Raw genomic sequence first — 24,769 nt, 5'->3', positions numbered from 1 at the left:
CAAACGAGCCTGCCTTGGTAAGTTCTACCATGGCCACAATGTCAGCCAGCAATTGAATTTCTGGCTTAAGCTCTTTCTTTGGATCAGATATCTTGATCTTCCGTACAATAGTAGATAACAACATCTGCATCTCCTCAATATCAGAGAGTTTCACTTCCGAAAAGTGAGCTAAGCCATCACAAGGCAGTTGGAAGAAAGTGCTGAAGGAGTCTTCGTCTATGATCAACAACTTACTATTGACGGTTGTTGTGATTTTACCGTCAACAGAGATGAGGCTATTGGCATATAAATATTGAATCTCCTTGGGATAAATCTCCTGAGTTGATAGCCCAAGAAATTTCTTCAGCCCAACTGCTTCCAATTTGAGAAAGACACCTCGAACAGCTTCGTACTTGACAGAGAGGACTGACTCATAGTCAATTGCCATCGCATTAAGAATATATGCGGGTGTTTGGCTTGCCATTTTTCTGAATGTTTGAATTTCTGCGAAGAAGAAAGCTCATAGTATACGAATTGCTTTGAAAGTTTGAAATGCTCGTAAAGGAACTGAATAAAAGCGTCACAATTACTTATGTTGGTAACTGTTCAAATTTTTGGACACGTGTCAGTCCAAGATTAATTTGAATTAAAAACATGTGAGCGTGCAGTGTAAACGTGAATAAAAATCGATTGGACTAGGTGGGACAACGTTACCAATCACTATTCAGTGAATGACATAATTAAATATATAATTTTAGCATTCACTTCTTTTAATGTGGAGTTTTATCGATAATCAGTTAACCTATATGATAAGATCAGTTAAGTCAATAACTGAGTGATCAGTTTAAAACTGAATCAGTTCAGTTGAAGACCAACTGACAATTGTCTTATCAGTTAACCAAATTAAAATCGACATTCCCTTATATGAATGCATAAAAGTAAAGAAGTAAGGGAAACTCATTGTCGATGAATTAATTGTAGACGGTTGACTGATGCCTCTTCATCTTCTTCTGTTCAGTTGGTTGTATCTTTCTATAAATAGGATCAAACTCATCACATAAAAAATATTTTAGCAGATAATATTAATTTAAGAGCAGATGGACAAGGCAAGTAGTTCCAGGCAATCCAACTGTGCGGAGAGGAATAGGCTAGCAGCTGTAGCAGCGGAAAATGAAGACCTTGTCTTCGCAAAAAAACTGTCCACCTGGACAAAAGTTCAAGAGCTGCAGTCTATCCAACAGGAGAGATGAGTTGCCACAAGGGAACAACTGGCAACTGAGATCAAGTATAAGTGACGACTCTCCATCATTCATACTCCAGATCTCGCAACTGATGAATGAGTATATTACCTGATGCTCATCTAAGAGCAAAGAGTTTTGGAGAGAATAGCCATCTCAGAGGACTTCAAGGGAACATCCTTCGAAGAATTATCTAGTTGGATGTCCTCCTGGCTAAATGCAGTAGAAATATAACTAAATCGTGTAATAGCAGATATGTTTTATCAATGAAATTTATATTTTGATTCATTGCTATTCATTAATTTTTACTGCTATGTTTTCTCTGCAAACTAATTGATAACAACATACTAACAACACCAACTGACATAAAATAATGCAAACAAGATTAAGACAAATCAATTAAACAAAAAATATTACGAAAATAAGAAAACATAGTCTCGAGAAGTGGCTTGGTAAAGATGTCAGCTGCTTGTTGTTCAGTAGATATGTCTCCAGCCTGATTTCCTTCTTTAGCGCATGATCTCTGATGAAGTGATGTCTGACATCAATATATTTGGTCCTTGAGTGAAGAACTGGATTTTATGTAATTGCAATTGTGCTTGTATTCTTACAGAAGATTGGTGATTCTTCTACAATGACTCCATAGTCTTTCAGTTGTTGCTGAATCCAGAGCAGTTGAGCACATCAGCTTCCAGCAGCTAGATATTCTGCTTTAGTTGTAGAAGTTGCTATGGATGTTTGCTTCTTGCTGAACCATGAAATCAGTCTGTCTCTTAGAAACTAACATGATCCACTGGTGCTTTTACGATCAAGCTTATATCCTGCATAATTTGCATCTGACTAGCCAACTATATTGAAAGATGAGTCTTTAGCATACCATAAGCCCACATTTTGTGTCTCTTTAAGATATTTCAATATTCGTTTGGCAGCTAAAAATGCGATTGATTAGGATCTGTCCTGAAATCTAGCACACATGCAAACATCAAATACAATATCAGGGCGACTAGCAGTTAGGTATGATAAAGAATCTATTAAACCTCTGTAGAGTGTCGGCTCAACTGATATTCCCCCTTCATCTTTATCTAATTTAATCGATGAGCTCATGGGAGTATTTGCAGCTGAACATGTCTCCATGCCAAGTTTCTTAAGAAGTTCCTTCTTATATTTTGTCTGACTGATAAAAGTACCAGTTTCCAGTTGCTTCACTTGCAGACCAAGGAAAAGTATTAGTTCACCCATCATGCTCATCTTGAATTTTTCCTGCATTACCTTGGCAAATTTATCGCAGAATTTGGGGTTAGTTGACCCAAAAATAATATCATCAAAATTTATTTGCACATGTAAGATCATTATTTGAAAATTTTAACAAAGTTTTGTCAACTGTTCCAACGGTAAAATCGTGATCAATTAAAAAATTTGACAAAGTCTCATACCAAGCTCTGGGAGCTTGTTTAAGACCATACAAAGCTTTGTTCAAGTGATAAACATGATCAGGAAGAGAGTGATTAACAAAACTGGTGGTTTTTTAACATACACTTCTTCCTGCAACTGACCATTCAGGAATGCACTCTTGACATCCATTTGGTAGAATTTGAAGTCTTTGAATGATGCATAGGCAAGGAATATTCTAATTGCTTCTAGTCGTGCAACTGGTGCATATGTCTCGTCGTAATCAATCCTTCTTCTTGCCTATATCCTTAGTGCTACAAGCCTCGTTTTATTGCGGACAACTGAACCATCATCGTTTAGTTTGTTCCCGTAGACCCATTGTAACATACCGTACTTTTAAAGTACTTAAAATTTTGTGGAAAATAAAAATTTTATTAAATAATTAACATCTCAAAATACACTTGTAAATAAAATGCTTGATCAAATATTTGGAATGTAAACGAACTTGCAACAAGTAATTCTTTAAAACAACATAGAGTAATTTGTTAAAATCAGATTAAATGAGTTCAACATGCATAAAAATCCTTAAAACTCAAGCGGTCCTCGGATTAGTCCTCTGCCCAGTCTGAGTCATCTCACTGGCCTCCACCTCTAGTCTCGTCACACTCGTCCTCGCCTGCATCGATCAAGTCTAGTGAGTCTAAAGACTCAACATGTATAAACTGAGAATAACGAGTAATACGTAATAAATTCACATGCATTTTAAGGTAGTCCATACATACTTAAAACCTGAACATACTTATATAACCATAGACGTGCCATCATTTCATAAACTTTTTCATAAACGTGCTTGCAATATACATACTTAAACATACATAATCATCATCAATTTGCGTAGAAATATGTTTCAAAGCAAGCGACCTATAACATAATGCCCCTGATCAGACTATAACACAATACTTGGGATGGCAGGGCTGTCCACTGCCACATACATAAGATCCCCGGTCATATTTTATCGGGTGGATTGGTCCCTGGTCATGCTTTACCGCTTTTCAATCCTGATCATAACCCGGTCATAATTTACCGAGGTGGAGAGGTCCCCGGACACGTTTTCCAGCTTCAAAAATCGTTCATAATTGTCACAAGACAATTCGCATGCCTAAAAAACACAAAACATTTTTTTTGCACGTCGAACATACTAATACATTATGCATACCTGACCAAGACAAAAATTTAATTTTTTTTTTTCAGAAAGCTTGGCGCTCGAGCGGCAAATCTCGCGCCCGAGTGCCTCCCTGCGCGAAATTTTTGAAAACCAACACAGTTGAGCAATCACACGAGAATGATCATAACTCACTCATCTCTTGTTAAAAATTACGAATTTACTGTCAAATCAAAGATATAAAAAGTACTGCATTTTTTATTTTAAAAGTTTTTCTAGAAAACCGACCAAAAATTCACAGGATTCGAAGCGACAACAGATTCGGTTTTTGAGATCTAAAACTGATTCAAAATCGTTTCAAACATTTTCGCTCAAACTTTACATAACACAAACGAATTTTTACGCACCATACACATCAAAATGCTTACTACGATAAGATCGATGTAGAAATAAAAGAATATACATGCCTTGATGATTTAAACTCACGAAAAGACGAATAACGAAACGAGGAGATGCGAGAACCGATCTGGGACGACTTGCGGCACGATTCTTGTTCCTAAATAAACGTGAGTCTAATGAAGAAAATTTTAGGGGAAAGGTTGGCTGCTGAATACTCTAAGAACCCTAGTTTCTTATCAAAAGCAAGAATGCCAAGTGTGTATAAAAATGTGTGCCGATGGGTGTGTAATAGTTTAGGTAAGAATTTTGCTTGATTAATTAATTAGGGCTAAAAAATGCTTAGTTAAATAATTAGTGATAAAATATTACTAGTCTAATTATTTAGTCCCACTCAAAGTTTTAATCAAATAAATTTCAAGATTTAAAATCACCAACTATCCAAGTTAGAATTTTTTTGGAAGAATTTAAAATCTTAAATTCACCTAATAAATTTAATTCGACTTTAAAATGCTTAAAATTTCATAAATCATTTAAAATACTAATTTTATTGACTTGAAATAAAACACCACAATAACAGACATCACCTAAATCATCTTCGGTCCTTTTTCTCGATCTCGTATCGAATATTCGTCTGAAACATAAAACTCAAGAAAATATTTTAACTTGCATCAAACAAACATGTAATAATTTAAAATAATGCAAATCATAAATCATGCATCATAAAAAAAATCATTTTAAAAATTAAATAAGTAATTTAACAGTTAAATAAATGCATGGGTTTTACGTGTACTGATTTTGGGCTCTACACCCACTTTTTACCTATAATGGTTTTAGAAACTGGTCTTGGAACTAAAATCCAGACATTGTTATGTGTAAACTGATTTAGCCCTTCTTGCATAGCTTTTATCCAGTTAGGATCAGCTAGAGCTTCATCAATTTTTTTCGGTTCCAGTTGGGAAACAAAAGATGAATGAACAAATAAATTAATCATTTGTTCTTACCGGATCAGATAGATTACCTATCAACAATTCTCGTGGGTGTGATTTCTTTCATCTGTATTTGGGATTAGTCAGATAAAGTTCAGCAACTGGTTCAGTTTGGAACTGAACATTTGTTTCAGTTGCAACAGCTTCAGATGGTATTTGAATAATATCGCGTTGTTCAATCAACTGAGTGTTAGGAACAACTTCCTGTTCAGCTGTTTGATCCACTATCTCTGGTTCAGGTGTTTGAAGGATATGTCAATTGATGTCAACTTCTTTTTCACTATCATTCTCCAAACTTATTTCTGTAAAGCGATGAGTTAGCTCAACTGGATCAGTTGGCATATCAGTTAGTGCAGATTCATGAAATACAACATGAATTGACTCTTCTACATTCAAAGTACATTTGTTAAACGCTCTATAAGCTTTACTACTGATGAGTAACCCAGAAATATTCCCTCTGTAGATTTAGCATCAAACATTTTCAAATGATTTTTACCATTATTATGGATAAAAAATCTGCAGCCAAATATTTTGAAGTAGGACACCACGCTTTTCTTTCCATGCCAGATCTCATACGGTGTTTTTAAATGATTTTTATTAATCATTGATCTGTTCTGAGTATAACACGCAGTGTTTACTGCTTCTGCCCAAAAATCTTTGAGATATATCGGAATCAGCAAGCATCGTTCTAGCTTCTTCTTTAAGTGTACGATTTCTTCTTTCAATTACACCATTTTGTTGAGGTGTTCTAGCTGCTGAGAACTCGTGCTTAATTCCAATATTTTCTAAAAATTGAGAAATATTTTGATTGACAAACTCAGTCCCTCGATCAGACCTTATTCTATCAAATCCAACTAAATTTTCACATAATAATGTTTTGAAAAGCTTATTTAGTTGTGGAACAAGCTTTCAATTGTAATAGTTTTTGTGATAGCCTTTTGCTGAGTTCTGTTCGCCATAACTGGACTGCTTTGGTGCCATCATTTCATAAATTTTTTCATAAAAATTCTTGCAACATACTTACTTAAACATACATAATCATCATCATTTTGCGTAGAGATATGTTTCAAAGCAAGTGACCCATAATATAATGAGCCTGATCAGACTAAACCACAGTATTGGACTGGCAGAGATGTCCACTGCCACATATATAAGATCCCCGGTCATTCTTTACCATTTGTATTGGTCCCTGATTATGCTTTACCGCTTCCCAATCCTGATCATAACCCGGTCTTAATTTACCGGGGTGGAGAGGTCCCCGGATATGTTCTCCGACTTCCAAACCCGTTCATAATTGGTCACAAGACAATTCGCATACCTAAAAACACAAAACATTTTCTTTACACGTCGAACATACTAATACATATGCATGCCTACCCAAGATAAAAATTTAAAATTTTCTTTTTCCAGAAATCTTGGCAACCGAGCGGTAAAATCTCGCGCCCGAGCGCCTCTCTGTGCGAAAGTTTTTTAAAACCAACACAGTTGAGGAGTCACACAAGAATGATAATAACTCACTCATCTCTTGTCCAAATATTACGATTTTACTGTCAATTCGAATATATCAAAATGTAATACGTTTTGTATTTTAAAGGTTTTTCCAGAAAACCGACCGAAATTTCGCAGGATTCGAAGCGACAGCTGATTTGGTTTTTGAGATCTAAAAACTGATTCAAAATCGTTTCAAACATTTTTGCTCAAACTTTGCATAACACGAATGAATTTTTACGCACCGTAGGCATCAAAATAATTACTATGACAAGATGGATGTAGAAATAAAAGAATATACATGTCCTGATGATTTAAACTCAAGAAACGACGACTAACGAAACGAGGAGATGCGAGAACCGATCCAGTACGACTTGCGGCACGATTCTTGTTGCTAAATAAACGTGTGTCAAAATTTGAATCAAATAAATTTCAAGATTTAAAATCACCAACTATCCATGTTAGAATTTTTTTTGGAAAAATTTAAAATCTTAAATTCACCTAATAAATTTAATTAGACTTTAAAATGCTTAAAATTTCATAAATCATTTAAAATACTAATTTTATTGATTTGAAATAAAATACCACAATAACAGACATCGCCTAAATCGTCTTCGGTCTCTTTTCTCGATCCCGTATCGAATATTCGCCTGAAACATAAAACACAAGAAAACATTTTAATGTGCATCAAACAAACATGTAATAATTTAAAATAATGCAAATCATAAATCATGCATCATAAAAAAATCATTTTAAAAATTATATAAGTAATTTAATAGTTAAATAAATGCATGGGTTTTACGTGTACTGATTTTGGGCTCTACACCCACTTTTTACCTATAATGGTTTTAGAAACTAATCTTGGAACTAAAGTCCATACATTGTTATGGGTAAATTGATTTAGCCCTTCTTGCATAGCGTTTATCCAGTTAGGATCAGCTAGAGCTTCATCAATTTTCTTCGGTTCCAGTTGGGAAACAAAAGATGAATGAACAATTAAATTAATCATTTGGTTTCTTGTTCTTACCGGATCAGATGGATTACCTATCAAAAATTCTTGTGGGTTTGATTTCTTTCATCTGTATTTGAGATTAGTCAGATAAATTTCAGCAACTGGTTCAGTTTGTAAGTGAACATCAGTTTCAGTTGCAACAACTTCAGTTGGTATTTGAATATTATCGCATTGTTCCACCAACTGAGTGTTAGGAACAACTTACTGTTCAGCTGTTTGATCCACTATCTCTGGTTCAGGTGTTTGAAGGATATGTCGATTGATGTAAACTTCTTCTTCACTATCATCATCCAAACTGATTTCTGTAAAGCGATCAGTTAGCTCAACTGGATCAGTTGGAATATCAGTTAGTGCAGATTCATCAAATACAACATGAATTGACTCTTCTACATTCAAAGTACATTTGTTAAACATTCTATAAGCTTTACTAACTGATGACTAACCCAGAAATATTCTCTCTGCAGATTTAGCATCAAACGTTTTCAAATGATTTTTACCATTATTATGGATAAAACATCTGCAGCCAAATATTTTGAAGCAGGACACCACGCTTTTCTTTCCATGCCAGATCTCATCCGGTATTTTCAAATGATTTTTATTAATCATTGATCTTTCTGAGTATAACACGCAGTGTTTAATGCTTCTGCCCAAAATCTTTGAGATATACCGGAATCAGCAAGCATCGTTATATCTGCTTCTTTAAGTGTACGATTTCTTCTTTCAAATACACCATTTTGTTGAGGTGTTCTAGCTGCTGAGAACTCATGCTTAATTCAAATATTTTCTAAAAAACTGAGAAAGATTTTGATTGACAAACTCAGTTCCTCGATCAGACCTTATTCTATCGATTCCAACTGAATTTTCATTCAGTAATCTTTTGAAAAGCTTAATCAGTTGTGGAACAGACTTGCAATTGTAATATTTTTTGTGATAGCCTTTTGCTGAGTTCTGTTTGCCATAACTGGACTGCTTGGGTGACCAGTTACTTGATTCACTTGAATTCTTAGGGCTGTAACCATTTTCGTGCCGTTTTTCCTGGTTCATATTTTAAGTTGGCTGCTCAACCATCTTATTGAACTCAGGTTGTTTATGTATCATGACTGATTTAACAAAGTGAATATACTTCCCTTTGCTCATATTCAGTTTTTGCATTGTTTCGGTAGTTAAGGGTTCATCTTGGTTATTGAAGCCCACCAGTCTTATCCCCAACTAGTCTTTGTGATCCTTGCATTTCAGTCAATGTGACCGATGACTTATTCCAAACTTGAATCACGAAAATCAGTCTAGATTTTTCTGATCTCAACTGCTGAATCAATATTGACTTTCATCCTATTCAACTATTAGCTTAGCAATCTCCTCTTATACATTTAAGCTTTCAAATGATTTTAAACAATCAATTTTGTCATTTATAGGATCAGTTTGCCTAGGTTTAGCTTCCTCAAAGAAGATAGCCAGCTTGCGTACTCATTGACCATATCATGCAGTGTAGAAATGAGTTCTTCTTGTGTAAATTCAGTAGAGCTAAAGTCAAATACCTGATCTCTGCTAGATTCAAGTTTTGCATCATTAGCCATGAGTTATTTCTGCGACTCTCAGGGCCGAAAAGGGCAGGGGGTGATCACCGGTGCCATGAGGTTGCACGAACAATAAGCGACTCATGGCAGGATTCTAGGCGAAGTGAACGTGAATGAACCGTTTTTACATCGGCAGGAGAGGGGTTTCAAAACTGTTCAAGTATAGGACTTGCAGTTAAGGAGTGTTTAAAAGATTTTATAGGTACTACTCGTATTAATAAGGTACATCTTCTTTTCAGTAGCTCATCACATAAGAACTCCAAGGTTAAGCGTGCTTGACTTGGGGCAATTTTGGGAGGGTGACCCCCTGGAAATTTTCCTAGGGTGCGTGTGAGTGAGGACATAAGCACGCTGCAAAGACTCATCTTGGTACATTGGAGACATTATTTGAATCTGGGACGTTACAATTTCACCTCCTCTTCTTCACTGGAGCTGCTTGATCTCTCAGCTTCTGATGCTTCGCTATCAGTTTCAGCCCATTTTGACTTGTTCTCTTCAGCTACCAGGGCTTTTTGCTTTCTTCTAGATGACTTCTTCTTATCCTTGAATCTAATCCTGTGCTCGAAAGTTCTCTTACACTTTTCAACCGATCTCTTGCTTTAATTTTCAATTTGGACAATCAGCAATGAAGTGACCAGTTTTTCCGCAGTTAAAACATGCATTTGGTTCCTTTTTTGATTCATTCCTGTGGTAGTTTCTTTGGAAGGAACCTTGATTCTTTCTCATGAATTTTCCAAATTTCCTTACAAACAATGAGATTGCGTCATTGCCCAGTTGTTCAACTGACTTATCAATTGAAACTATTGGCTCAAGTTTCAGTTCGCTTAGGGCAATTGTAACTGATGTCCCTATTGGTTCGTTCGCCCAGTTTTCATCTCGAATTCATAGGCTTTTAAATATGCAAACAAGTCAAGTAGTTCTACCTTGTTCATATCTTTTGGTTCTCTCATGGCCATAATTTTGACATCCCATTCTTTCGGAAGGCCAAACATCACTTTTAAAGCAATATCTTTGTTTGAAGGCACCGTTCCTAGTGCATTCAGTTCGTTTAACAATGCAGCTCACTCTTTCATCAAATTTATTCAGTGAATCTCCAGCTTTCATCTTGATATTATCAAACTTCTGAACAACAACTGAAATTTGTTTTCCTTGGTCTGCTCGTTGCCTTCACACAACTGAATCATATTCCCCCAAGTTTCTTGACCTGATTTACACATTTTGATCTTGCTGAAAGTTTTTTTACCAGCGTCTTGTACAGAATGTTCTTGGCAACATTTTCTAAATTTGTCTTTCTTTTATCTTCTGTGGTCCACTCATAGCGTGGTTTTTCGATACGATGAGATGATCCGTTAGTTAGAGCAAAAAATGTGTTTGCTTTCATAATTTTCATGGGTCCGTCAGTTATGACATACCACATATCATCGTCCTGTGCAGGTAAATAAGCATGCATTCTAATTTTGCAATCATCAAACTCCTCTCTGAAGAACATAGGGATTTTGTTGAATGAAGGCGTGATTATCAGTTTGAGCATATGGAATATTCAACAAGATTTTAATCGCTCTGATACCACTTGTTAGGATCGGTTAATGATGAAGATATGTTTAGAAGGAAGGGTTGAATAAACACTTCGGTTTTTGTAAACTTTTTCAGATATAATTCAGTTCTTTAAGGAAATGATTCAGAAATCTTGTGTGTCGACATCAATCATTTAACTAATGATTTTAGTATGGAAATAATCTGAAATATAGATTGAATAATTTTGGATGAAGTATTGAAAATAAAAAAAATAGAGTGATGAAAACAAAGAATTTTATGGATGTTCGGAATCTTCAACTTCTTCTACGTCACCCTTTTTATCTCAAGGATAGGATTTCACTAAAAGACTTTGATTGATTACAAAGATTTGTAATAACCCACTTCAGTTGAACTTATACAATGTCAAACTGAAACTATTAGCTTATCTTATTTTCTTATCAGTTTGATAATTGAATACCTCTAGTAAGTAGCCTTAATGCTACGAATATAAGAATAAAGTATGAGCTAAATTATGAGATTTTTAAACTGAATAATCTTGAGAGGAAATAACAGATGACTGATAACTTTGTTTTTGTCTCATAACCTTTCTTCAACTGAACTTATCAGCTATAAATAATATTAGATTCCAACAGTCACATTGAATTCATTTAATGGTTAATATTCGTTGAATCGTCTTCTAGTCCACGTAGACAACTTTATACTGACAGAGGTAAGATGTATCAGACTGTTTTGTTTCATCTGTTTTGCTTTGGTAAGGACTGTCAGTTTGTCTGATAAGTAATTAAAAATACAGCTGATGACGTGGCGAACTGATCAGAAGTCAAACTGGTCGACTGGCTAGTTCAGCTGGACTACATCGGTTCTAACTAATGTCATCTTAGTTTGAATACTTCAGTTAAGATAGGTCATTTCAGTTCAATGTTGCGAATTTTTCAGTTCTGGTCTTCAGTCTGTTTACTGAGCTTAAGACTTAATTATTCTTATAAGAACTTTAGCCTATTAACTTTAGTTCTTAATCCATTTAAGTTCAGTAAGTCTCTTTTCAGTTATGATAGTTCAATTCGGTTCTGCAATTCTTTTACGTATTTGTTTGTCAAACTCTAAAACTTATAAATTCCAACAAACCAGTTTGTGATTCAGCAGTTAAAGTCTGAAAATTTGAGGCTAATTGATCTGATCCAGGTCAGGAATAATTCATCAATTACATTGACTGAGATGCGAGGATAGCAGAAATTAGTTGAAGATAAAACTTGTTTAGGCTTTAACAGCCATAATGGACCTTCATCAAGCGGTACAAATCTAGAACTGGACATGTGCAAAGGAAAATACATTCATTTTTTCAAATCACTTATGGCACATGAACAACCTGAGTTATGTAAGGAAAAATTGTGAATGACTATTACAATCATTACTATAACTATAAGCCAACTCAGAAAAGATATCGAATGAACAACAAGACAAATAAAACTAAAATGCATATTGTGTCAACTTCACACAACACACCCCATACACAAAAATTAGGTAAATCAATTTGGAACACGGAGATTGGAAAGTCAGTTTGATTGATCCAAGTCTGGGTTTCCAAAGGACTAATCAGCTTAGGACCCAAATAGATTTGGGTACCAAGTTTATTCATTATCTGTGATTGCAAGTTGCAGGTAAACTGACCAAAGATTAAGTCTAGTACTTGGAAAGTAGATGTTCGAGACACATGACTCGAGATGCAGATTTAATATCACAACTGGTCAAGTATTCAGGTCCTAAAATCAGTTTTGGAGACGCATCACAATGTAGAACCATGGGTAAGGGTAAGCTTATCCATGGTAACATTATTATCGATGATCTTTTACTTGTTGAAAACCTGAAATATAACTTGATTAGTAGTAGTCAGTTATGTTATCGTAATTACTCAGTTGAATTTAATAAACATGATTGCACTGTTAAAAACATAACTAGTTACATTATTATGACAAGCAATAGATGTGGCAATACATATAAGGTCAGTTGGAGTAATCAACCTAATGAACCAGTTTATTTGTAGCTTAAAATCAATCTAAAAACCGGAGCTTGAACCACTTAAACTTCAAAACCATTTCACATCTGAGTAACCACGAGTTGATAATTGGTCTGCCAAAAATTAAATTTTCTAAAGACGAAATATGTTTAGCTTGTCATATAGAAATTTCCAGCAAGTCGTCTACATAATCCTCAGTAGTTTTTTTAGATATATAAAATCATCAAACACAACATTAATAGATTCCATAATGACCCTAGTTCTTAGATTAAACAAATTATGGGCACAGATATACTCGAGAAATAAGCACTTATCATTTTTGGAATCAAATTTGGTTAGGTGATCCCTATCGTTTAAGACATAGCATATGTAACAAAAAACATGAAATTATTTCAGATTTGAGATTTTTCCCATGATTATCTCATAGGATGTCATCGTGGAACCACTTCTTAGTTACATGATTTAAAACATGATATCCACTATTTAAGGCTTCAGCCAAAAAACGCTTTGAAATATTTTTTGAACTCAGCATCACCCTAGCTTATTTCTTGTAAGGTTCTATTCTTCCATTCTGCAATACCATTTTGTTGGGGAGTATTCGGTGCAGAGAACTCGTTATTTATACCTTTCTTGTAACAAAATGATGAAAATATAGAGTACTCAATCTCCTTACCATGGTGTGTTTTGATTCTCCCTACCTTCAAGTTATGCAGGTTAGTAATATGTGCAAGTAGACTTTATAAGACAGTGAAGGTGTTTAATTTTTCTTTAAGAAATCTTATCCATGTGAAGCGTGAAAAACTGACACAAACAAATGAATACCTTATATCTCCATAGCTTTCTATTTCCATTGGACCCAAAAGATCCATATATAGTAGTTCAAGGTAGCGTGCTGTGCCGAAGTGTTGCAACACATGGTAATTGTAACGTTCGAAAAATCAGTCCACGTAAACCGCATGCATGCAAAATTATTTTAATTGCTTAATTGTTTTATTTAATTTATTTTAAATGCTAGCATGATGTTTGTTATATGATTAAATGTATAATTTCATGATTAATTGATTATATGACATGATTACATAAAATTAAATAATTTTCCCCGAATATTCGATAATAAGCAAGGGAAAGGAGACCGGGGACGACCAAGACAAGAATATGTATTTTTATTTAATTAATGGCAAGGCTTCCTAATATGATTAAAAATGATTTAATTTTTTTTAAAAATATTTGATTTCGAATTATTTTGCGAATCAAGCTCGATTTTTCGCGGGAAGCCGATTTTGGGCAAACAAAGAGTTTTAAAAGATCAAAAATATTATTTTATGGAAACTAATTTTATAAAATTTTGTTATGTAATTAATTAAATGTTATTGGGCCTAATTTAATTAATTTAAGTAGGCCCAATTACCCTTAAGCATGCAAGCCCAAAACCAAAGCCCATTAAAATGTTAATTAATTATAAATAAGTAATTTATGTCTTCTAAACCTCAAAAAAACTCTCCATCAGCAGCCGTGTACACCTCAAAGCACACACCACAATTTTGAAAACTTGGGTGAAAAGAAAAGGGCTTGTGTTCTTCGTCGTCCGGTCGTCCAACATCGCACCCTCGCCGAAGATCGTATATTCGAGCGTTATAAACGCAAATGCACGTTTCCTAAACTCTTTTAACATCATACAAATCATAATATGCTTGATTTAATTATTTATGCATGAAAAATATGTGGGTTCGATTATTTTACGGTAAGTAGCGTATTTTCAAAGTTTAACGATTTTACGCTTGTCTTGAAAACGCTTTTGAATTCAATGTGTACGCTGTCAATATATGATAAAATATGAATGATTATTGGTTAAAATATGATAAGATTTGATAAGAATACAGGCTGGAAACCGTAGGATTTTTAAACCCAAAGAAAGAAAGGGGCCGTCAGTTTGTAAAAGTGTGTATGCTTGTTGGGTTCGGTTCTTTTGCATAGGGTCTTGGGGCTTGAACAGGGCTGGGGGTTGGGTCCTAAGGGTCGTGGCTAGGTCCTCGGAAGAGTCCTAGCATGGCTAGGACTCGTGGTTCAGGCTGGGGAGGAGCCCACGAAAGTTAGGACTCTCCCCAAGCACTTCTCGCGTTCGGTTCCTATAAAGGGGGCTGCAGCTTGGTAGGGGCTAGGCTAAGTGGTCTTGGTGTGGCTTGGGACGGTCCAGAGAGGGGTAGGAAGGTCTCGGTCCATGGGTGCGGCCTGGTCCAGCGAGGGTTGAGCAAAACGTGAGGGAGAGCAAGGTGATGCGCAGCTGTTGTTTTCTGATCCAGGTGGCTCGCGCACGGGTCCAGAGCTTGGGCTGGTCTGGGTATGGTCTGGGCATGGTACAGGGATGGTGAGAGTCATGAGGGCTCGGTGGTGGCTCGAACAAGGAGTCTTAGCCGAAGTAGGAGAGTCATGGGCGCTAGGGAGATCACTCGCGTAGGCTGCTGTCTTCTGCTTCAGGTGGTTCGCTGCATGGGTTAAGGGCATGGGGCTGGTCTGGGACGAGGCTGGCGTGGTCTAGGGTCAGTAAGGGTCGAGAGGGGTCGATGGTTTAACAGCTGGAAGTGGTCTAAGGCAACTAGGAGTCCTAATGTTCCTATGATACTCACGCACACACGCATGCATATTGGGTTTCGGTTCCAGGAGTGATTGGGTGAGCTAGGGGCTGGTTCTTTGGACTGGGCTTAGTCAGGAGGGTGCCTAGGTGGGTTGGCTAGGGCTTGACTTGAGTTGGCTTCGGGCGTGGCTCGAGTAAATTGGGAGATGGCTGGTAGTTACACTAATGTGTCAAATTCGAAAATTAAACAACTAAAATTTAATCCAAGGGTCCACGGGTGTGGCTCATGACTTGGAAGGGTAGAATAAATACTAAAAATGTTATGTTTAATATTTGAGATCAAAATAATGAGCTTTGGAATTTTTCGGGATTTAATCGCCGCACACAACGTTAATTAACGAATTAATTGAAACAACTAGTTTTAAGCAGAATAAAATTATGAAAATTTAGGTTTAAGCTAAAATAATTATTAAAAGTCTAAGTTTTTAATTTGAAAATTTTATATTAAGGTTTGATTTAATTCGGGATTAAAACTCGTAATGCGTCTTATTTAAAGATTAATTTAAAAGTCATCGATTTATGCCAAATAAAAATATGAGAAAATTCATGTAAGCTTAAATAATTATTTATAATAATCCCATGTCATTAAAAGTGAGAAAAAGATAAATTTGAGAATTTTTACGTCCAGGGGCAAAACGGTCTTTTTACACTTAGGAAAATACGAAAACGCTTGGCAGCGTCCCGAAGGATCATAACGCATGCTAAATGATAATATATGATTTAAAATGATGATTTTGGTGATAATATGTATTTTTACGATTTATGGTAAAGCTCTGCAATTTATACTGTTTAAAATGCTATTTTGAGAGCTGTCGTATTTTATGATTTTTAAAGAAAAGGAAAAATATATTTAGGGATGTGAATTAACTGTGACAAAAGATGTGATTTATGATATATGATTTTATGGGGATGTCGTGCGGGGAAAAAGCCCCAGAGGGAGCCCATTTACGGAGAAGGCCACAGAGGGAGTCAATTTATGGGAAAAGGCCCCAGAGAAAGCCCGTCTATGGGAGAAAGCCCCCGAGGGAGACCCGACGATCGTATTTCCATGGTGGAGCCTAGTGCACACCCCCGTGGACCATGTAGAGCTAAGACTGCAGTCGACCAAAGGATAAAAGCTAGTTACTTTCAAGGATCAAATTTCACCCAAAATGATATATGATTGAAAACTTAAGATTAAAAATGATTTTATGATATATAATTCATGATGATGATTAGAGCTATTTTTTAAAATGATTTATATATGCTCAAAGCTTTTTTTTAAATGATTTTTGAAAGATTTATTTATGCTTAAGGTTATTTTAAAATGATTTTACGATTTATGATTTAATTATGCTAAAATGATTTTTAATGATTTATTTATGTTCAAAAGATATTTTAAATAAAAATATGATTTTTAAATGCGTGTGGATGTATATGTATTATTTATTATCCATGTTTAGAATGTGTTTGAGTCCTTAGACTTACTAGTTTTGTATGATGCTGGATTTGATGTTTATGGGAGGTGCTGACGATGGAGTGGATTGAGTGCAGTACACACCCGAGGACCTTTATGTTTCTGCACTAGCTAGATAGATTTATGATTTAAAGATTTATGTTAATGATTTTTATTAGATATATTTTTATGCTTAATTTTATTGTTAGCCGATCTTTTTAAAGATCGATTTAAGAATTTTGGTTAGTCGATGATTTAGGATTTTACTTTATGCACTTGAGAGCCAAGGATCCCCAAAGGGTTGTGTACTGTCACTTCGAGAAGTTCAAGAAGTCACGCCTTAAATGTGTTAGTTTTTACTGCTTTATATTTATATGCTTAAATTTCTTTTAAATGTTTGTACGATGCATGATATAAATGTTAGTTGCATGTTGCATGGAAAATGATTAAACGCATGTTAAGTAGTGGAATTAATGAAGAACTAAGAAAAAATAGGCTGCATGAACTACTTGAGCTGGATTTAAGAGTCGACTTTTGGAAATTTTGGGTTAGAATTGCAATTTTCAAGATTTTGAGTACCGAATTGAAGGGCAAGATTTAAGTCAGAGGATTAGTTTGACATGAATAAGGGAATCTAAGCTTTACAATCATCAAGTCAAGGAAAATTTCGAGGATTAAATTCTATTTAAGGGGGGAGATTTGTAACGTCCGAAAAATCAGTCCACGTAAAACGCATGCAAAATTATTTTAATTGCTTAATTGTTTTATTTAATTTATTTTAAATGCTAGTATGATGTTTATTATATGATTAAATTTATAATTGCATGATTAAATGATTATATGACATGATTACATGAAATTAAATAATTTTACCCGAATATTCGATAATAGGCAGGGGAAAAGAGACCGGGGACGACCAAGACAAGAATATGTATTTTTATTTAATTAATGACAAGGCTTCTTAATATGATTAAAAATGATTTAATGTTTTTAAAAAATATTGGAGTTCGAATTATTTTTCGAATCGAGCTCGACTTTTCCCAGGAAGCCGGTTTTGGGCAAAACAAGGAATTTTAAAAGATCAAAAATATTATTTTATGGAAACTAATTTTATAAACTATTGTTATGTAAATAACTAAGTGTTATTGGACCCAATTTAATTAATTTAAGTAGGCCCAATTATCCTTAAGCATGCAAGCCCAAAACCAAAGCCCATTAAAATGTTAATTAATTATAAATAAGTAATTTAGGTCTTCTAAACCTAAAAAAAAACTCTCCATCAGCAGCCGTGTACACCTCAAAGCACTCACCACAATTTTGAAAACTTGGGAGAAAAGAAAAGTGCTTGTGTTCTTCGTCGTCAGGTCGTCCAACATCGCACCCTCGCCGAAGATCGTATATTCGAGCGTTATAAAGGCAAAGGCATGTTTCCTAAACTTTTTTAACATCATACAAATCATAATATGCTTGATTTAATTGTTTATGCATGAAAAATATGTGAGTTCGATTATTTTACGGTAAGTTGCGTATTTTCAAAGTTTAACAATTTTACGCTTGTCTTGAAAACGCTTTTGAATCCAATGTGTACGCTACCAATACATAATAAAATATGAATGATTATTGGTTAAAATATGATAAAATTTGATAAGAATACAGGCTGGAAACCGTAGGATTTTTAAACCAAAAGAAAGAAAGGGGCCGTGAGTTTGTAAAAGTGTGTATGCTTGTTGGGGTCAATTCTTTTGCATGGGGTCTTGGGGCTCGACCAGGTCTGGGGGTTGTGTCCTAAAGGTTGTGGCTAGGTCCTAGGAAGAGTCCTAGCATGGCTAGGACTCGTGGTTCAGGCTGGGGAGGAGTCCACGAAAGTTAGGACTCTCCCCAAGCACTTCTCGCGTTCGGTTCCTGTAAAGGGGGCTGCAGCTTGGTAGGGGCTGGGATAGGTGGTCTGGGTGATGGCTTGGGACGGTCCAGAGAGGGGTAGGAAGGTCTCGGTCCATGGGTGCGGCCTGGTCTAGCGAGGGTTGAGCAAAACGTGAGGGAGAGCAAGGTGATGCGCAGCTGTTGTTTTCTGATCCAGGTGGCTCGCGCACGGGTCCAGGGCTTGGGCTGGTCTGGGTATGGTCTGGGCATGGTACAGGGATGGTGAGAGTCATGAGGGCTCGGTGGTGGCTCGAACAAGGAGTCTTAGCCGAAGTAGGAGAGTCATGGGCGCTAGGGAGATCACTCGCGTAGGCTGCTGTCTTCTGCTTCAGGTGGTTCGCTGCATGGGTTAAGGGCATGGGGCTGGTCTGGGACGAGGCTGGCGTGGTCTAGGGTCAGTAAGGGTCGAGAGGGGTCGATGGTTTAACAGCTGGAAGTGGTCTAAGGCAACTAGGAGTCCTAATGTTCCTATTATACTCACGCACACACGCATGCATATTGGGTTTCGGTTCCAGGAGTGATTGGGTGAGCTAGGGGCTGGTTCTTTGGACTGGGCTTAGTCAGGAGGGTGCCTAGGTGGGTTGGCTAGGGCTTGACTTGAGTTGGCTTCGGGCGTGGCCCGAGTAAATTGGGAGATAGCTCGTTAGTTACACTAATGTGTCAAATTCGAAAATTAAACAACTAAAATTTAATCCAAGGGTCCACGGGTGTGGCTCATGACTTGGAAGGGTAGAATAAATACTAAAAATGTTATGTTTAAAATTTGAGATCAAAATAATGAGTTTTGGAATTTTTCGGGATTTAATCGCCGCACAAAACGTTAATTAACGAATTAATTGAAACAACTAGTTTTAAGCAGAATAAAATTATGAAAATTTAGGTTTAAGCTAAAATAATTATTAAAAGTCTAAGTTTTTAATTTGAAAATTTTATATTAAGGTTTGGTTTAATTCGGGATTAAAACTCGTAATGCGTCTTATTTAAAGATTAATTTAAAAGTCATCGATTTATGCCAAATAAAAATATGAGAAAATTCATGTAAGCTTAAATAATTATTTATAATAATCCCATGTCATTAAAATTGAGAAAAAGATAAATTTGAGAAATTTTACGTCCAGGGGCAAAACAGTCTTTTTACACTTAGGAAAATACGAAAACGCTTGGCAGCGTGCCGAAGGATCATAACGCATGCTAAATGATATTATATGATTTAAAATGATGATTTTTATGATAATATGTATTTTTACGATTTATTGTAAAGCTGTGCAATTTATAATGTTTGAAATTCTATTTTTGGAGGATTTATTTATGCTTAAGGTTATTTTAAAATGATTTTATGATTTATAATTTAATTATGCCAAAATGATTTTTAATGGTTTATTTATGTTCAAAAGATATTTTAAATAAAAATATTATTTTTAAATGCGTGTGGATGTATATGTATTATTTGTTATCAATGTTTAGAACGTGTTGAGTCTTTAGACTCACTAGGTTTGTAGGATGCATGATTTGATGTTTTATGGGAGGTGTTGACGATTGAGTGGATCAAGTGCAGTACACACCCGAAGGCCTTTATGTTTCCGCACTAGCTAGATAGATTTATGATTTAAAGATTTATGTTAATGATTTTTATTAGAGATATTTTTATGCTTAATTTTATTGTTAGCCGATCTTTTTAAAGGTCGATTTAGGAATTTTGGTTAGTCGATGATTTAGGATTTTACTTTATGCACTTGAGATTTAAATTCTTAAATTATTATAATTCATGATTATGCAAAATTATTTAATTTAATAATTTAGAATTTACGATTTATTATTAGAAAAAAAAGTTAGAGGTCGTTTCAGTATTACACCCGATTTCGCTTACCCTTTTGACACACTACACAAACATATGGTACTCATGATGTTAAATTGGGCATACCTCGTAAAACAATATACTTACAAAGGTTATTCAGTGTCTTGAAGACCTTATACCATACATAACACACATGTTAGTCTTGTCAAAAATTTCACAAGAATTTTTATCAAACTTAACTTGCAAGTCATCGTCACACAATTGACTAATGCTTCTGAGGTTTGAGTTTTGTCCCTCAACATGTAGCACATTTTGAAGCTTGGGAAGTCCTTGAACATTCAAAGTTCTTTTTCCAACAATCCTTTTTTTTCCTCCTTCATAGGCCACTTTACCACTATTTTGTTAAACATAGTCCGTGAGATATTCTTTTGAACCTGTCATATGGCTTGAGCTTTCACTATCGAAGTTCTAATGACATCTTATTTAACTTGATTGAATTCAGGAGGAGACGGGTCTCTAACTCAAAGGGAGTAGCGTGCTAACTAAATGAAGTTCAATTGATTAATATTTTTGTGTGTTTTGTCCAGAAAGAAAAGAAAAGAAAGGTTGAAAGGAATATGATTTACTCCTTAATTGTGTTTTTCCTCTTGTTAATATTGTTTTTATTAAATTATAGATTTTTGTCGTTCTAGATCATAGATATTTATTATAAGAACTCTAGATATGATATTATTGTTTAAAAGAGTTTATTTTTCAATAAAACTCATGATAGACTTAATTTAATTGTGGTGATGATAGTCAAAACCAGTAGATCGCATGAATAAAAACCTGAAGATAGTTTAAAGCAGTAGTTCCCCTATCACTTTTACAAAAACAGTACTCTTCGAGTACTTATCCGCTTAGAGAAATATAAGCAGAACTTGACTTTTACTGAATCAGAACCAATCGATCTTATATTAAATGTTACCGTTACTCTACAAAGTCCGAGTATTAAATGCTTCATTAATGCTGAACATAGTCATTTAATATGCCTGACCTATTTTGGTATAAAACAAGACTGATTGTTTTGAAGCCTTTTTGCAAGAACTCTTTTAGGCAATAAAGCTGATTTTATCAGAAGTCAAAGAAGCCGTTTTTGTTTACAGACGTTGGATTCAAGACTCCTATAAATACACGAGATCAACGACGTTTATAGGTTACTAAAAAGTACGAGCTTATTCTCTAACATACGAACGTTGATTTGAGCACTCAGATTTTCTTATCATCTTTAAAGCTCAATATACAGAAAAGCAACACACGCTTCATAATAGTTATCTGATCTTTTGAGATCATATTGTGCTGACTATTTCTTATTCTCTCTACAATCATTATCACGTTATTACATTTTTTAGAAGAGTTTGTAAACTGGAAAAGAGTCTTTTCCAGAACCTTGTTGTATCGATTTTATTGTGTTGAGAAACTAAGAGTTTCAGTAGGCAAAGAATAAGTCCTACTGAAGTGGGTGTGTACAAGTGTTGTACTGTAAAAACCAAAGTCTTTTACTGATACCTTTTGGAAACATAAGAAGGGGAGACGTAGAAGATTTCATCTTCGAACTTCCATAAACAAACATTGTCTACTGCTTACTGTTTTATCATTATACGCCCTTAACCATCAGATCGTTTCCGCACTATATTGTGGTCTGCTGTTTATACACTTGAACAAGATCTGCTATAATCTCTAACAGGATTTTAGCACCCTTGAGCAAAAATGACCGTCAAAGGAAAAGAGTTTATTCACCCCCTCTCTAAACTCCATATCGATCCCCAACAAGTTGTATCAGAGCAGATTTTTTCTTGTTCTATAATTACAACAGATATGGCGCACTCAGCAAGGTTCCCATGTTTTCAAAAAAAGAATTTGATGACTAGAAGATCCGGATGCAAGCTCACCTTGTAGCTCAAGACGATGACATGTGGTTTGTCTTCACAGATGGTCCGTTAAAGATTTTAAAACCCAACTCTGTTATTGCTGTTACTGAGGGAGCACCTCAGATGGTTGAGAAGCACAGAAGTGAATTGACTGACGAAGATAAAAAGAAAGCCAATCTCGATAATATTGCGAATGACATTCTTTACAAAATCCTCGACAAAAATACCTTTATCAAGATCAAAATGTGTTCTACTGCCAAGGAGATTTGGGAAAAGCTCATCCAAATCTGTGAAAGAAATGAGCAGACGAAGGAGAATAAACTGTCTGTAGCAATGCAGAAATTCGAGAATCTCAAAATGAAAGCTGGAGAAACTCTGGACGAGTTTGATGAACAGTTCAGCAGCCTGGTTAATGAACTAGCAGCTCTTGGAAAAGAGTATGGCAACAGAGAGATAGCACTCAAAGTTATGAGAGCTTTACCCGGGGAATGAGACATTAAAACAATGGCTATGAGAGTCTCTAAAGATTTAAACAAGCTGGAACTACATGACTTGTTTGCTGACTTAAAATCCTATGAGTTCGAACTGGAAGTGAGAATCGGAGAAGAGCCCTCATCAAATCTACCCACCAAGGCTCTTGCTGCTACTGCCACTACTACTACTACTCCTGCTGTTGCTGCTGTAGTTGTTCCACAAACAGTACCTGCTACCATCATTGAGAGCACTTCTGAAAAGACTGCTGAAAAGATCAGCAATGATGCTATGTCACTATTTGTGAAGAAATTCTCCAGATTCATGAAGAAGAATCACCGAGCTTACTAGAACCCTAACCGAAAATTCAAGAAGGATTCACCACCCGGTGACATGGCGTGCTTTAACTGTGAAAAGATTGGTCACTTTATTGTTGATTGTCCAAAGTCCAAGAAGGATGACCAGAAGAAAAAAGAATACAAGAGGAATGACAAGAAATTCAGAAGAGACCGCAAAGCAATGATTGCTGAGGAAAGAAAATCTAAATGTGCGGACTCTAGCTCTGAGTCTTCTGATTCAGAAAATCATTCCAGCGAAAATGATGCAGAAGAGATCAAATATCTCATGGCAGATATTGAACCAACCTCGACATCTGGAGAGGAACTTGACTTTGAATCCGACGAATTTACACGAACTGATTTGATTAAAGCACTGCATGACATGGTGGAAGAGTACTCGAGACTTTCTTAGTCATTCGAGGAAGTTAAGACTGAAATTAAAAATTTTAAGGATCAAGTCATTAAGTTTGCTTGTTTGCAAGAGAATAGCTGCAATGATTTAAAAGTTGAGATAAGTAAGTTAAGAACTGAGAATGACAGGGTTAATGCAGATTACCAGACGATGAAGTCTGAGAATCGAAAGTTATCTATTCTGGTAAATGCATGGAAAAAGTCTTCTGTTTCTTTAGAGAAGATGCAAGAGTTGTAGAAGCAATCCGGTGACAGAAGTGGTCTCGGATTCAGCAATAATGAAAGCACTTCTGAAATGAGTACTAAGCCAGAACTGGATAAAGGCAAAGGGAAATTCATTCATTTTGTTAAATCCAGTGTGGTATATGAACCTGAAGGACCAACTGTTAGAGTTGAAAGGACTATAAATCAGACGAACAGAAGGAAGCATTATGGTTTGAGTTATGTTGAACCTAAGGGAAGAGTTCACCAGAGTTTTGGATCCAGCATAGGATTCAACTCTGGAGGACAACCCTCTATGAAGGTTGAAAACTATCAGTACTATAATTCTAGACCTGTTCAGAAGAAATACAGGCAAGACAACAAAAACAGAAGGGAAGAACAACATTCTAAGATACATACTATTGGAAATAACAGACCTTCTGTTGCACACACCTCTTTGGATACCCGAAGTACAAGGTCACCAAGAATTGTACAAATGTGGGTTCCCAAAGGACTGATAAGGCTTGGACCCAAATAGATTTGGGTACCAGATACTAAAATTTGTGTTTGCAGGAACATGAGATGAAAGTCAAAATCATCAGCTTCACATGGTATCTGGACAGTGGATGTTCCAGACACATGACTGGACAGAAAAATCTACTATCAAAAGTAATGAGTTGTACTTGACCAAAGATAACATTTGAGGATAACTTGAAAAGTAAAACCGTGGGTAAAGGTAAGATTATCCATGGTAACATTACTATCAATGATGTACTATTAGTTGAAAATCTTTGCTACAACTTGATTAGCATTAGTCAACTGTGTGATAATGGTTATTCTGTGGCTTTTCAGAAGCACACATGCACAGTTAAAAATGCT

Source organism: Primulina tabacum, chromosome 13 (genome assembly GCF_025594145.1).
Source record: "Primulina tabacum isolate GXHZ01 chromosome 13, ASM2559414v2, whole genome shotgun sequence".
Classification (NCBI taxonomy): domain Eukaryota; kingdom Viridiplantae; phylum Streptophyta; class Magnoliopsida; order Lamiales; family Gesneriaceae; genus Primulina; species Primulina tabacum.
The sequence above is the reverse complement of the archived record's forward strand: the minus strand, read 5'-3'. Positions refer to the sequence as shown.